General features: G+C 37.8%; 1 long non-coding RNA gene across 1 annotated transcript in view; it reads left to right on the top strand.

Moving 5' to 3' along the window:
* Nucleotides 1-14,847, top strand: part of LOC141424936 (uncharacterized) — a 158,588-nt gene that overhangs the window by 133,516 nt on the left and 10,225 nt on the right. The window contains exon 5 of the long non-coding RNA XR_012449902.1: nt 13,911-13,995. This is a non-coding gene — a long non-coding RNA (uncharacterized lncRNA). The remainder of the gene's footprint in view (nt 1-13,910; nt 13,996-14,847) is intronic.

The following is a 14,847-nucleotide window of genomic DNA, read 5'->3' as shown; positions in this document are numbered from 1 at the left end:
GTCAAAATTATGGACAGATTTTCTATTATATTTCGATAGACACACTGCCTGCCCTTCAGGAAAAACTTACTGGATAAGCTGTCAAATATATGCCTGAAAATCAGATAATAGAAAAAAGCAATCAAAACTGGTAACTGATGAGTAAGATAACTGGAATTAATCAGACAAGGGACAATGATTATGATCAATATCTCCAAAAATTCAGAAAAATATAGATGAAACAGATGATATGATGAAAAGTAGCACAAGAATCAGGCTCTGTAAATGGATATATAGTAAGAAATTTGAAGTTGTCAAACATGAACGGAAGGAAGACACTCTGGAGTAAAATTTTCACTGAAAACAGCTTTCATCATGGGTAAAAGCCATCTGTAAGAGTCTGGTGACTTTAAATTTCCATTTTGATAGTTGTACAATGTATTAGAATAAGGAGATTAAAGTTAATAAATTAATGCGTGCTATGGAATGACCTATGTCCTCCCCCCAAATTCATATGTTGAAGTCCTAATCCCTAATATGACTGTATTTAGATATAGGTATTTTAAGTATTACTTAAGGTTAAAGAGGTCTTAAGAGTAGACCCTTAATCCAAATAAGATTGGTCGCCTTATAAGAGATGGGAAAATCAGAGCTAGAGGACTTGATATATTGAAAATATCCAATACCTATGTAATTTATATTAAGCATTATGATAATGTTTAATATTTTTGAAAATATTAAAAGAAGTTTACATCTGGGAAAATTATCTTAAAAAGTAAATAGGAAATTAGCAAGTATATTTAGAAAAGTACCAAAATTAACTTACAAAAGTACAGAATATAATAGTAAAATGAAATCAACAAATGGCTAAAAGTTACAATATACAACTGAGAAGATAATTAGTGGGGTAGAAGAGAAAGCCAGATGCATTACCTAAAATGTGACCCAGAGACAAAAAAAAAGAAGTAGAAGTATGAAAGAGAAATTAAAAATACATAGCAGGAATAATTTAAAGGCCTAACATATGATTAATCAGAGTTCTAGACAAATAATAGATAGAAAAGAAACAATACCTGATTATATCATGGCTAACATTTTTCAGAACTATGGAACAGTAACATTGTATTACTGGTAGGAATATGAATTACGTCATTAATTAATAAAGTTGAATATTCCTATTAAACAACTTGTTGATTTTATTCCAAGGGCATATTTTTCAGAAAATTCCTTCTTATATACATTAGGAGACATACACAATACTGTTCATAAGAAGACTTTATACCACTGTGTGCAGAATATTCATACAATGCAACGTTGATTAAACTTGAAAGCATAAAGCTGTAAGTCAAGAGTGTATGCCATCTGGGTCCCTTTCATAAAATGTAAAACAGTAATCTTTGTCGGGATCTTTGTAAATATAAGGTGGCTCCACACACAGAATATCACTATTATTAGTGTGTGTCCAATCTTTGTTCCATAGTTCCATAAGCATATGTACACACTCACTGCACACCACACACTGCATACCCACATAGTATAAAATTTTAGAGGTTGAGATCATAGTTTTATAACCTGCTTGTTTCACTTATAACATTATAATAAATTATAAACAGTTTTTCATGTCAAAACAAAATCTATAAATGATTTTATTGGCCATATTGAATTCTGTCTTATGAATGTGCCATACTTAACCAACCCTCTACTGTTAAACACTTGGTTCAAACATTTTCCCACAATAAATAGCATTGCAATAATGCATTTCCTACACACAAATCTTTGTTATATCATTGGTTATTTCAATAGGATAAGTTCCTCTCAGTAGAATGGCTTTTTGAAGTTGTTACCCTAGGCACTACTACCAGCAGTCTGAGGATGACCATGTGGTTACTAACCTCTCTAGAGGCTGATGTTCTTTCAGTTTTTAGCAATTTGATAGATAAAAAGTGGAACCTGGTTGTTTTAAGGTACTCTTCCTTTATTTGTAATGAGGTTGAATCTTTCACATATGTTTGGATATTTCTATTTCTTCATATCTATAAAGAGCCTGTATATTTGTTTTGTTTATTTGTGCATGCAACTTATATATTTATCTTTATCTTGCCTATTTTTCTCCTGGATAGACTGTTTTTCAAAAATAATTTGTGAAATCCATGGTGTGTGAGTGTGTGTATGTGTGGGGTGTGTGTGGGTGTGTGTGTGAAGAGATTGTACAATTCACTTTTTCCAACAATGCATTAGAATAGGTTTTCATGCCAGGAAAGCCATGTGACTGCATTGGCCTTATTCTCGGTGTCACTGCTTGCCATGCCTTCTCAGTACTTCCTAAGTGATTTCATATGCTCTGGGGTCACAAAGTAGAGACTCTGAGGTTGTAGGTTGGCAAACTATTATCAGGTAGTCCAATCTTGCCTGTACCCATTTTTGTTTGGCCTACAAGCTAAGAAAACATTTAAATGGTTGGGAAAAGAATAAGAGGAAAAATAATATTTTAACATGGAAATTACATAAAAATTCATATCTCAGTATTTACACATAAAGTTTTATTGGAACACAGCTATGCTCATTCAATTACATATTGTCTAAAGATGTTTTCCTGCTGTAATGTCAGAGGGGGGTAGTTGAAAGAGACCTCATGATCAGCAGAGCCTGAAATATTTACTATCTGGTCCTTTACAGATAAGATTTGCTGACCTCTACTATAGATTCAAAGCTTTAAAAGGGCTAACAAATTACATGTTCTTTCTCTAAGATGTCTCTTCTCACCTTTAGCTCTTGTCTCTGTTGGGGCTGATACTGGGATTTTTCCAGAATCTCTTCTACTTGCTGCTCTAGTGCTGGACATGTTTATCAGAAAGGATGGATTTGAATCACAGCATCTTTCAGTCCAACTTCAGGAATTCTTCGAGGTATCTAGAATATGAATGGCATTCTTTTTTATTTTGGCTTTAATGCACATTTTACCCCTTTAAAATTCCTTTGACTATTTTAATGGTGGTTTATAAGGATAGATAGGTCTGTACTCAAGTTACTTTCATACTCCAGCTCCATGGCTTTTTATGTTGCAACTAAAGTAGGGGTTTTAACCAGAGTTCACATCTGAAGATTGAGCTGGGTCCCTTCCCATTCTAAGATAATAACTATTAATCTGAGAATATATTTGAAAAACGACTTAGAAAGCAGTGATCTAAAACTTAAGTGAAAAAGAAATATAGTGGGTACCTGATACTTTCCCAAGTTTATTTCACTAATATTTTGCAAGAGAGAAAGAACAGAATACTTTTGATTGACAAATGAAATTTATGTATAGATTTATATGGAACCATGTGAGGTTTTGATTCATGCATAGGACAGCTTTTTTTGAATCACTGGTTTGCAGCATTATTGTTTTTCTGTTAAGTGAGTGTTTAAGGAAGATAACAAGTAGCCCATTCTGCCTGTTATACCTCTTCTTCCTTTGTGGGTATAGATATATAGAGAGAGAGGTGTAACTAGGTATAAATAGAGACAGATATAATTATTCTATAACAAACTGAAATCCAACAGGACTTTATTAGAATGCACAGAAGACGTCTAGGGCCATAAAAACTAGAAATTCACATACACACAAAAAGAAAACAGGATCCATATTGGACCAGACAAGGACTACATATGCTTTTAGCGACGTTGTTTGACAGTAATCAGCTAAGCATGAGAAATGACCTGTTGAAAGGAGATATAGCTAGAGAAAGAGAGGTAGAAAACTTTAGAAAGAGACATTTAGATTTGTTAATGAATAGGATATTTTTTTTTTAATTTCATTGGCATTTGCTTAGGTTTTTTTTTTTTTTCTGATAATACTGGTGTTTGAACTAAGGACTTTGAGTTTGCTAGGCAGGTGCTCTACCACTTGAGCTACTTCCTCAGTCCTTTCTGCTTTGTTATTTTGGGAATTAAGACTCAAGTTTTTGCTCCAAATGGCCTGAACCTCAATTCTCCTATTTAAGCCTCCTATGTATCTGAATGACAAGTTTGTACCACCACAGGCAGCCTTATTGGTTGAGATGGGATCTCATAAACTGTTTACCTGGGCTGGCCCAGAACTGCGATCTTCCTGATCTTGCCTCCTGAGTAGCTGGTGTTACCAGTGTGACCCATGCCTGGCAGCTTAGTTATTTTTAAGAAATACTTTCATCATCCTCATTAAGTGCAAGTTAAAAGATACTTTAAAAAGAAAAGAACTTAAGTGTCAATTAAAAGGTTAAGCAAAGTTTACTATATGGAGTCTAGATTCTAGACTATTAGAATCATTGGAATAGTGCATCATTTTTAATTTGCTGTCTAAATGTGGTTTCTGGCTGCCTATTCTTCATATTTTATTATGCAACTACTGAGATTTCCCCTATATACCCTATACTTAAGGGAAGATTTTTTTCCTCCTTGTTTTCTCTTATGACTTATGCTTTGGATGACCTTGATTTTCTGGATCTTCTTCTGCCTACTACTACCTTTCACCTTTCATTTGGGTTCCAGTTCTCCACAGGTTCTAATGAGCTAGCACCTAGGTAAGCACTTAACATTTCCCATTCAAACAACTGTACTGTGAAAAATCTGAGCTATACATTTAATGTATAAATGTATGGATCTTGTTCCACATTGTAGCATTTTTGACTTACTAATACTTGGATACTTAGGAGTGATCATGAAAACCAAACTCAACAAAAACACCAGATTCTAATATTTACAAGTTGCAGAATCCTGAGAAAATTACTCCACTTCTTAAACTGTTCTGTCCCTCATCTGTGGAATACAAAGCTCAGAGCTGGAGCTTAGCTCGAGAGGTAGAGAGCTTGCCTAGCAAGCTCAAGGCCCTGGGTTCAATAACTAGCACTGTAAAACAAATAAACAAACAAAAAAAATTTTTAAAAGAAGCAAAAAACACCCAAAAAACAAAATACAAAACTCAAAGTCTTGTGAAAATTAAATAAGACCATATAACTATGATGACTAGCATGATGCCTGCCTCATTGCTGTTATCCACTTGCTAACTCACTCCCTAAAATTGACTTCTTCCTCAAATCTCAGAAATCAGGGTCCTGATATGAAAGAGTGTAATACCCAACAAGGTCAAGTTCCTTCTGACTTTCAGTATCACCTTCTTCCTGAAATCCCATACCGAACCCAGAATTTTCTGAAATGTAAAACTATCATTCACCATGGATCCGTTTTGTCCTCCCTATTAGAATGTGATCCCCAGAATAAAGGCTATATTTATCATTTTCTATATTCCTAGACAATGACCATTATATGTTAGTAAATATTAGCTGAATAAATACATGCCATTTAACCTTATTGATGGAAGTTCTGTGACTGCTGATGCCTGTTGAAACTAAGCATGTGTTCTCCCAGCTCTTCTGAGCTTTGGACATTAGTTTACTGATCATCTTCTCTAACTCTAGAGACAGTCAGTTTTCCGAAATTCACCCAGTCCCTCAGTTCCACCTTATTTTCTTTTCTCACCGATTCTGTGTTGCTAAGCAGAAGTTATTTTAATCTGATCTCTCTCTTACTATTAGCCATCCTCTACCTTGCAATAGTGGCATTTCTATATGTCCTGCATCCCAATATTTAATTGAAAATTATATGAACTTATGACCAGGTCCTTAGTTAAAGCAGTTTTTCAATAAATAGTTCTTAGATTTTGACATCCTTGGCATGGGGCCTCCCCAAAGACATTATTTCCCTAGCAGTCATCGATAGATTAGCCCTAAAGTTAAAATTGATTTAAAAGGATTTAGGCCATATGTGGGTAGATGGGAAGGAAAGAGGGATTTAAGGAAAATTTCACAAGCAAAAGAAACATATTTGCACAAGATGTCAAACAAAAAGAAAAAAAGAAAAGAAAACAGACTTCTGAGGTCAAATAAAACACTGGGTTTAAACAAACTTAAATAAATTCTTGCAGGATATCTCAAATCCTTTATCATGGTATCGTGGATTGTGAAATATACAAGGTTTCCTAACATGATTTGGCCATGAAAGCCTTTTTTTTCCCTTTGGAGAATCTAAAGAGATTAATGGTGAATGTGGCTCTGCCTATCTCTCCTGCTCATGATAGCTTCCCATTGTCTGGTGGAGAAAAGTCCCAAGAAATCAATTAGTTCCTTCTGAAAGGAGTCATGTAATACCTCCTTTGACCCTTTGTCCTCTCAATTCAAGAAGGAATCCTCGTAGCTCATTAAACCTTAACCAAAGACACTGATCTCATAGTTTTTCCTTCACGTTATCTGGGTCAAATCCTTGTACCAGATTCAAGGTCTAACGGATGGGAACAAATAATATTATTAAAGATAACACAGTAGCCATTATTCCTCTACCTCATAAATGTGTTTCTTAATCTTTGTTTAATCTAGTCTTCCAACTTTAACCACAACAGGATAATAAATTTCTAGTATTTTACCTGAAGGACCCTGGATGTTTTCTTTTTCCCTGTTCACTTATTCAGCAAGTATTTATTGAGGAGCTAGTATATGTCAGACACTATTTCAGGTTTTTGAGATACATCAATGAACAAAGACTGCCTTTGTAAAGTCTACACTCTAGTTAAAGAAGACAGACAATAAAAAGAAACTGAGACAATAAGTAAATAAACAACTAAGTATGTCAGTTAGTATATATGTTCTGAGGAAAACAGTAAGGAAAGGGTGAAGGATAGGTTGAAAGTTTAAATAAGGTGGGCTCACTGAGAAAGCAGAATTCAGCAAAGTCCCTAAGGAATTGAGAGGCATAAACCTGGATGAGACACAGGTGCTTATTCTGATTAGAGACAGGAATACTAATTTTCATATATTTTGGCCAGTGACAAAACAAAGTCTAGTCTGCCAGGTGTGTTAATCAGTTTTCCTGAGGCAATTATGAAGAGAGTTTATTTTGATTCATAATTTCAGAGGTTCTTTTCCATGTTTAAATGACTCCATTGTTTTGGGCCTGTTGTGAGGGTGGCACATCATGGTAATTCACCTCACCACCCAGGAAACAAAACCAGAGAGGAAGAGCAAAAGACCAAGGTCACATGATCCCACTCAAGGATAAGGCACCAATTCTTAAAGGTTTTACCACTTCCTACTAGCGCCACCTGGGAGGACAAGCTTTTAACATGTGGGCATTAGGGGGCCATCCATGCCAACCATGAGAATCAGATCAGAGAGAAATTTTCTAATCTGGGAATTCAGGGGAGGCTGGAAAACTTCATTTCTGATAGGAGTTTTTAAGAGCAAATACACATTAATGTATGAAGCTTATTTCTTCTACTCCTTATAAAATGCTACCTAAAGAATGAATTGACAATATATGAATAACCACTTTTGGAGCCTTGTTTAACACAGAGCTATTTTTAAATGTGACATCTTTTTTTTTTTTTTTTCCTGCCAGTATAAGAAAACCCTAGTTTTATAGCTGGGTAAGGTGGCTTGCAGCTGTAATCCCAGCCACACAGGATTCAGAGGTAGGAGGATCATGGTTTAAGTCCTGCTTGGGCGAAAGCCTAATATCCTATCTGAAAAAACAACTAAAGCTAAAAGAACTGGAGTTGTAACTCAAATAGTAGCACTTGTGAGGCCCTGAGTTCACAACCCCAAGGTTGTGAAAAGAGGAAAACAAAAAAGCTACTCATGTTCTACCACAGTTTCATTTTTTCCTGTCTAATAACTAGAATCAAGTACTTAAAAATATAATAAATGGAAAAGTTATAGGAACCTCATTCTTGTTTGCTGGTTCATAGGATAACCAGCAAGTGATGCTTTATTTTGTTGACCTGGTAATTTTGCAAGCTGTCCTTTCTCTGAAATTGGAAAATCTGCCTGGTTTTAGGAAAGGGGTAAGGACCAGAATGGAATTTCAGACAGGCTTCTGTGCAAAGGGGGGGCAAAGGAGGAAGCAGGTCTCGCTGTTTTCCACGTTGGTGGCCTACTCACCAGTCGTGAGGCTGAAGCTAAATGTGTTGTTGGTGTCTGCCCCTCAACAAAGCACTGCCATGGTAACCACAGGGCCCACAGGCTTAGCCAGAGCCATGTCAGTTTCCTGGGAAAGAAAGAGCCATGTCAGAGTGGAACACAGCAGAAGCTGAGCTCCTGTCTCCAAGCACAGGGTCTGCCCAAACCTAGAAGCTCCACGTTGCTGAATGGAGGCTCCTCTTATCCTGAAAACCTAACCTTCAATTTGAAAATGTTCTCAAAGCTTTCCTTAAAATGAAAATATTTGTTCAAATCCTCAGAATGCAATAAGAAAATATCCTTCTAGCAAAAGCAATGACTTAGCATTTTGGGCTTGGCACAAAAGTAGGAAAACAGCAAAGGGAATCACAGCCCGTCTGTTGGCTGGGATTTGCTTCTAAGGATTAAATTGCTTTATGAACTTGGCTTACCTTCTCTCTTGATGGTTCCTGGTGGTACTCCCAAGACCTCATGCTTTTATGTCCCCTAATTTACCTGGAAAACCTTGAAGAGAAACACAGCATCATACCTCAGAACCCCTTTACTTTTGAAATGGGAAACAAGTATAGAGAGGTTTTAGGTCAGTGCCAGGAGTAGGGATAAAACCCAGTCTCCTACCTCTTTCGAGGATCCCGTACCACCTCTTCCTCTCAGAAATTAATCCCTCCTTTGCCAGTTTTATTCCTAGCTCACATTATAAAGTTCTCATCAATTTTAGTACTGTTCTTGGAGCTAACTCCTAGGTAAATACTGTCAAGTGGGTATCATTTAGGGAAACAATGCATGAATGACAAACTAGGTGCTCTGGGAGAGGAACTGCAAATGTTGACACTCTCAAGTTCTCAGTCGCATAAACTGACAGGGGCCAACTTGCTTAACCTCTCTATTTACATGTTTGCAAAACAAGGCATATCTGTGATTGTCTGTTTCCATTTAGTGGTTGCTGTGAAATATTTGAAACCAATGATGTGGGTGAGCAGCATTTCAGGACTGGGGAGAAAAATCTCTGTTGTGCTATTGGGTAGCTATAATTGTGCTGTTCTCTTAGGGGATTAAGTAGCCCATTAAAGCTTCACTTTCTTCCCATCTCTGCAGTTAGCCCCACTCCTGCTTATACATAAAAGAACATGCACAAGAACTCATTTTAATGGATTCCCTAGCCCCATTATGATTGCTACATTGTACTATATTTTGTATACTTAATTCAGCTGTTCAGCAAATGGCTTGCATGCTAGAACATTGTGTTAAGTGCTGAGGTCACAAATGGTTCTTATTCAGCATTCGCTCAACAAATACTGCACTTAGTGTCTACTATATAACAATTCATCTGCTGGGTGTTGAGAATACAAAGTTATGATTGAAATACGATCTTAAGAAACATGTCTTGGAGGAGATATAAGGATGAACAAATAGTATTCGAATCACATTTGTGTTTATCAGTCATTTTTATGGGGTTTTCCTAGTAAAAATGACATAGATGTTATTCAATGTTTCTGCTGAGTATATGAGCACGATGAATTGCAGCATTTTCAAAATAAAAATAAGGAAGTTGGCCTATTAGCCTGGGTGGTTTGTGGCAATTTTCTTTCTGTAATTACTATAATATTGTAGAACATCCTTGGACCTCATCTCTACTTTCACAGATGCAGGCAAGGAACCACAATGCTCTTATGAATCTGCTGCTAAGACTTGAGCCCAACCTCCAACCGTAGAGCCCTCATAGTTCCTGTTATTCTGTGATGCTATTTGCCAGTCACCCCTGGATGGATTCCCAGTTAGATGACTACTTACACTGTAGTGACCTCTGACAGTCCACTGGCTTGAATGGATATACTAGCTATTACCCTGTTCCACCTGCCAGGCAGGGACCCTTTTAACTTCTTCTATGCAGTTAATGAGGTTATGTAGAAGTGGGTTCTAAGGTATACTATAACCTCCAAAGAAATGTGGGTATGGGTATGGTATCAAGAGTCCACTTCAGGAATTCCAACTGTCTGTCCCCTTTAAGATTCAGAGATTTTCTTCTCTCTAGAAGCCTGAAGCTGAGCAACAATAGGAATGGAAGTACATGAAAGACGTCAGAGGAACTACATCTAGTATTGTGTGTTTCATAATTATACATTAAGAAATTTCTAATCCTACAGACTTGCTCTTAACAGAAACCAGATATTTTTAAGGTTTTAACTCTCAGGACACCTTCAGCATCATAAGAAATCCCTTACATAACCAGGGAAAGTGAGGTATTAGAATCTGAGCAATGACCTGCTATCAGTAACAAAATGACTTTAGGGCTTAGGAGGCTGGATATTTCAAAGCCAAGTTAGCAGTTGAAAGGACCTACCCACAATGTTTTATAAATTTTCTGGACAGAGACATTATGGGACAGCTATGTTGTTATTTTCCACATTGTGGAAGTTTAGACCTATTCTCATTGAACAAGTGTCCAGTACAGAACTATAACCCTTATTCTTTTAGTTTGGGTCTTCTGAGACCTTTAGATAAACTTTCAAATACTAAGGGATTATTTGAGGTAAATGGACAACAGCAGAAAGTAGCTGGAAGAGAAAGAGAGGAAGGAAGACAGTCAAGAAAGCGTATATTATCCTACCAGGAAACTGCAGCTTAATCCCCTGGTATTTACAGCCTGGCACACTGGACAGTGTGACCTTTTGTGGTTTCAGAAAGTAAGAAGATACCAGCCAGGATGTACAAGGTGTATGGGAGGAGCACCAAGAACATCTCAATGCTTCCTGCCCACAGAGCCAGAGGACTGTATTTAAGTGCTTGCAGGGAAAGAAAGCATCTTCTCTTAGCTCAGTATCATCAGGTCCAGTGGCAAAACCCAGGGCATCCAGAAGAAGCAAAGATTACTTGCTTAGACAGGTCCATAAGTGAGTGAACTCTTGCCTTCATACAACTGTAGCAGCATGAATGACAGCAATGATAATTATAAGCATGCATTAAAGAAACTAATAGAATTGCACTATGAGGATTTCTTTTTTTTTCTCTTGAAGGCTTAAGAAATTCTAATCTAGATCAAAATCCACCAAGCAACGGGGTCAATGGACTGATCTCTTTCATTCATTAAGCAGTTTTAGTGCAATTACCTACAGTAAGATACTGCAATTTGTTGAAGGACAAAGTGATTTTATTTTTATGCTAAACATGTATTAACTATATTCTGTTATACCTCCATTTTAGGGCTGGATGCAAATTGCCTATATCACACACATCTCAATGACTCCATACCTCTTGGTTACTCTCAGTTACTTAGAAAATCTCATTCCATTAAAAACATTGTGTGTGGGGGTGGGGTAGTACTGGGGCCTGATTCTTTGTCTTGCACTTGCTAGGTGAGTGTTGTACTACTTGAGCCACTCCTCCAGCCATTTTTACTTTAGTTATTTTTTAGGTAAGGTCTTACTTTTTTGCCTGGGGCCAGCCTCAATGTGTGATCCTCTTACCTATGCCTCCCACATAGCTGGGATCATAGGCATATTCCACCTTGGTTTGCTCTTTAAAATAGGGTCCTGCTATCTCTCGTCCTCTCTCCTGGGCTGGCATCCTATTTCTGTTTCTCAAGTAGGTGGGATTACAAGCATGAACCACCATGCACAGCCTTCGTTCCAATTCTAAAAATACTGCCATTCATTTTAGAACTTGGTCTTGTATTTGTTTTAATCGTCCCTCCTCACTCATGCAGATTTGACTAGTGTCTTTTGTCCTTGAGAGCAGGGACCATGGTATATGAAACCACCCATGGTCAGCCCTCCTATACTTTTCTTCCCCCTCCTTTTCTCCTGAGCTTCCTACCGGAGATAGGCAAATGTATTTTCCCTTCTTACATGCTTAGGGCAGGCTGCGGACTTGTGATGCTTCTGTAACACTGACTAGCCACTGGTTCTCTCTTGGTAGGCAGAAAGTACTTCCAAATTGTGGCTTTTTCATGGGGTACTTTTCCTGGTTCTTCAAAGTCCTCTACTGTGGCCATCTCCAATAAGCATCCCAACATGAAATTACTGGTTTGCACTTGCCCACTTCACTTTCTTCTAAGGGCATTCTGGTCATAGTCTTTGCTTCTATGGTATCCCTATCTTACTAAGAATCCTGCTTCAGGGATGGCAACAAAACAACTCAATACACCACTCCCTGATGATGGGAAATTCACCTGTACTGTGATTGTTCTTTGGAATCTGACCCTACCATCCCTCTCCTATTTCTCCATGCCATGGCAACAGTGATCACTCTGCTGGCTCACTGTTTAAGCAACTCAAAGATGAGCAGTCCTTAGTGTAGTGGAGGGGCACTCACTGAGCATCTCCTGTTTTTATTTGGACTTTTCTTGAGTCTTTTGACACCAAACTTTAGGAAGGGGAATTACAGTGTCCTCCTCTACTATGGACTTGAGAAGGAGCTATCAGTGTTCCCAGTAAAACCTCTTGGGAGGGCGTTGTCTCCTGAACTTGGAACTGTTCTAATTTAAAATGTGAGTGTGGGACTTCTTTATGCCTTTAAGAAAAATCTGAAGATTGCAATGTTTCATTCAGTACCTAGCAGTTGTTTGTTAAATCAAATGTTGATGTGCTCCCCACATTTATTATTTCATTTGATTCTCAAAATAACTGCAAACTTTAAGGTTAATGTGAGCCCCATTGTATGGAGGAAAAGACTGAGGTCTAAGCCTTGCAGAAAACATTAATGTTCAAATGTAGATTTGAAGAAAGAAACAAGTCTCTTGACTTTTCTGCCTCATCGTCTTAGGATATCAAATTAGTATATAAGCTCTTTGAGGGATAAGATACCTTATTTATTTCTTTATTCCTATGCATCCAACAAGAATAGAATGTATTTTGCAAATATGAACTACACAGAAGGGAAAGCAAGCAATTTACTTCTCAACTTTCCATTGAATCCCAGAATCTCAGACTCAAAACAGATGTTAAAAGCCATTGAATCCAATTCTCCATCTGGTAGTTGAACCCCATCTCCAAGCCTATTTCCCTCCTCAGTGTGACTCTTTAGTCCTTGAAAACCTATGATCAGAGTTCTTCATGTTCTCTACCATCATCCAAGTAACTTCAATTGGTAGACTCCACAAGAACTGCTGCTGGTAGTGCACACCTGCCATCCAGCTACATGGGAGGCTGCAATTGAGAAGATCAGTGGTTCCAGGCATAGACAGGGAGTGGGGGAAGGTTTGTAAGACACCATCTCAACAGAAAAAAACTGTGTATGGTGGCACATGCCTGTCATCCCAGAGACATAAGGAAGTGTAAAATGAGAGGATGGTGGTATAGGCTGACCTGGGAAAAAATTGAGAGCTTATCAACACAAGAACCAGAGCCCAAAGGGCTGGAGGCTTGGTTGAACTGGTAGAGTGCCTGCCTAGAAAGTATAGAGCTCTGAGTTCAAACCCCAGTACTTCTTACTCCCAGAAAAGACTCCAGACATAAGGAACAGGTTTGGTCTTGAATCTTTTGTAGCCCAAATCTCAGGAAAAGCAGCAGTAGCAGCAGCATCAACAGCAGCACTATTTTCCGAACACTGTGCTCATTCCTTTAGCCATACTCTGTTCTTTAATCCTTATAAGAAGCCTATGGGAAAGGTGTTGTGATTGATATCTCTATTTTAAGATAAGTCAACTGAACCTTATTAGTTAAATTTCTTTTCCAGAGTTACACGGCTAGAAAGTAGCAGTGTCATATTTTGAACTCATGACTGTCTAATTCCAGAGCCTGAAGTTTTACACATGACAACTCAAACATTATCCCTAGTTTGTGGTCTCACCAGTACAGTGGACACTGGAGACATCAACCCCCTCATTCTAAAATAGTACACTTATGTCTGCCTACTATCTAGGAAAACATTCTTGTCTGTAATGAAGAACAGATTCTTACTTCTCTATACTGTCCTGAAAATGTAGCTTTGTGGCATTTTCCATTTTCACGTGTGGTTCTCTTTCAGGCTCACCCAATCCATGAAGATGTTGGTTTTTAAGAAACTGATATAAATATCTCCCACCATTAACATCTAACAAGGAGAGTGAAATGTGAGTATGTTGAGGCAATTGCCATATCACTGCTGTCAGTAACCAAGGCTGCTTCTGAGATGCTACATGCTGTCCTGAATGAAACTGAAATGTGATCTTTCTCATCCCCCACAGTCCTGTACCCACAACATAGTTCCCCACAGCATTGCTACAACATTGGGAGACGCTATGACTGCAATATAATTTACTCATTAAACTGAGAGGACCTTCAGAAACCATCAAGACTGGCTGGGGATGTAGCTTAGAGATAGAGCACTTGCCTAGCGTGTACATGGCCCTGGGCTTGATTCCCAGCATTGCAAATAAGAAACAAAACAAGAAATCATCCAGAGTGACTCTTCCTCATATAGAACACTTAAACACTGAGTGGAGCAGTCATTTTCCAATACCACACAGTCACTTACTGAGAAGCAGTCTTCTGATCAGGCTTGAATTCTCATCACATAAGCATAATACTTCTTTAATCAGTTAATTGAAGCTAAGACTAAATAGGCAGATAACACTAGATAAGATTGGAGAATTAGACTAACTAGGCAGAGGATAGAGGAGGAATCTCATTTATTATGCTCCTACTCTGTGACAGTCATTGTGCATGCAAACCTCATTGAATGTCAACACTACAGATACCTTCATTTTATAGATGAGAAAATTAAGGCTCTGAAATTTTAAGTAATTTGTGTATGCACACATCAGCATTTAAAATCAGGTCTCTCTAGTTCCTCTTATTCTCCCTCTCTCTCTCTCTCTCCTCTATGTTCTTTTCCCAGTAAGTAGAACCAACACAGTAGCTCAAACCAGAAACTGAAAGGCTTCCTTTACTTTCAAACCCACATTTAACCAAGCTCCACTTTC

Source organism: Castor canadensis, chromosome 7, assembly GCF_047511655.1.
Source record: "Castor canadensis chromosome 7, mCasCan1.hap1v2, whole genome shotgun sequence".
Classification (NCBI taxonomy): Eukaryota; Metazoa; Chordata; class Mammalia; order Rodentia; family Castoridae; genus Castor; species Castor canadensis.
This window is presented reverse-complemented; position numbering and strand designations above follow the sequence as displayed.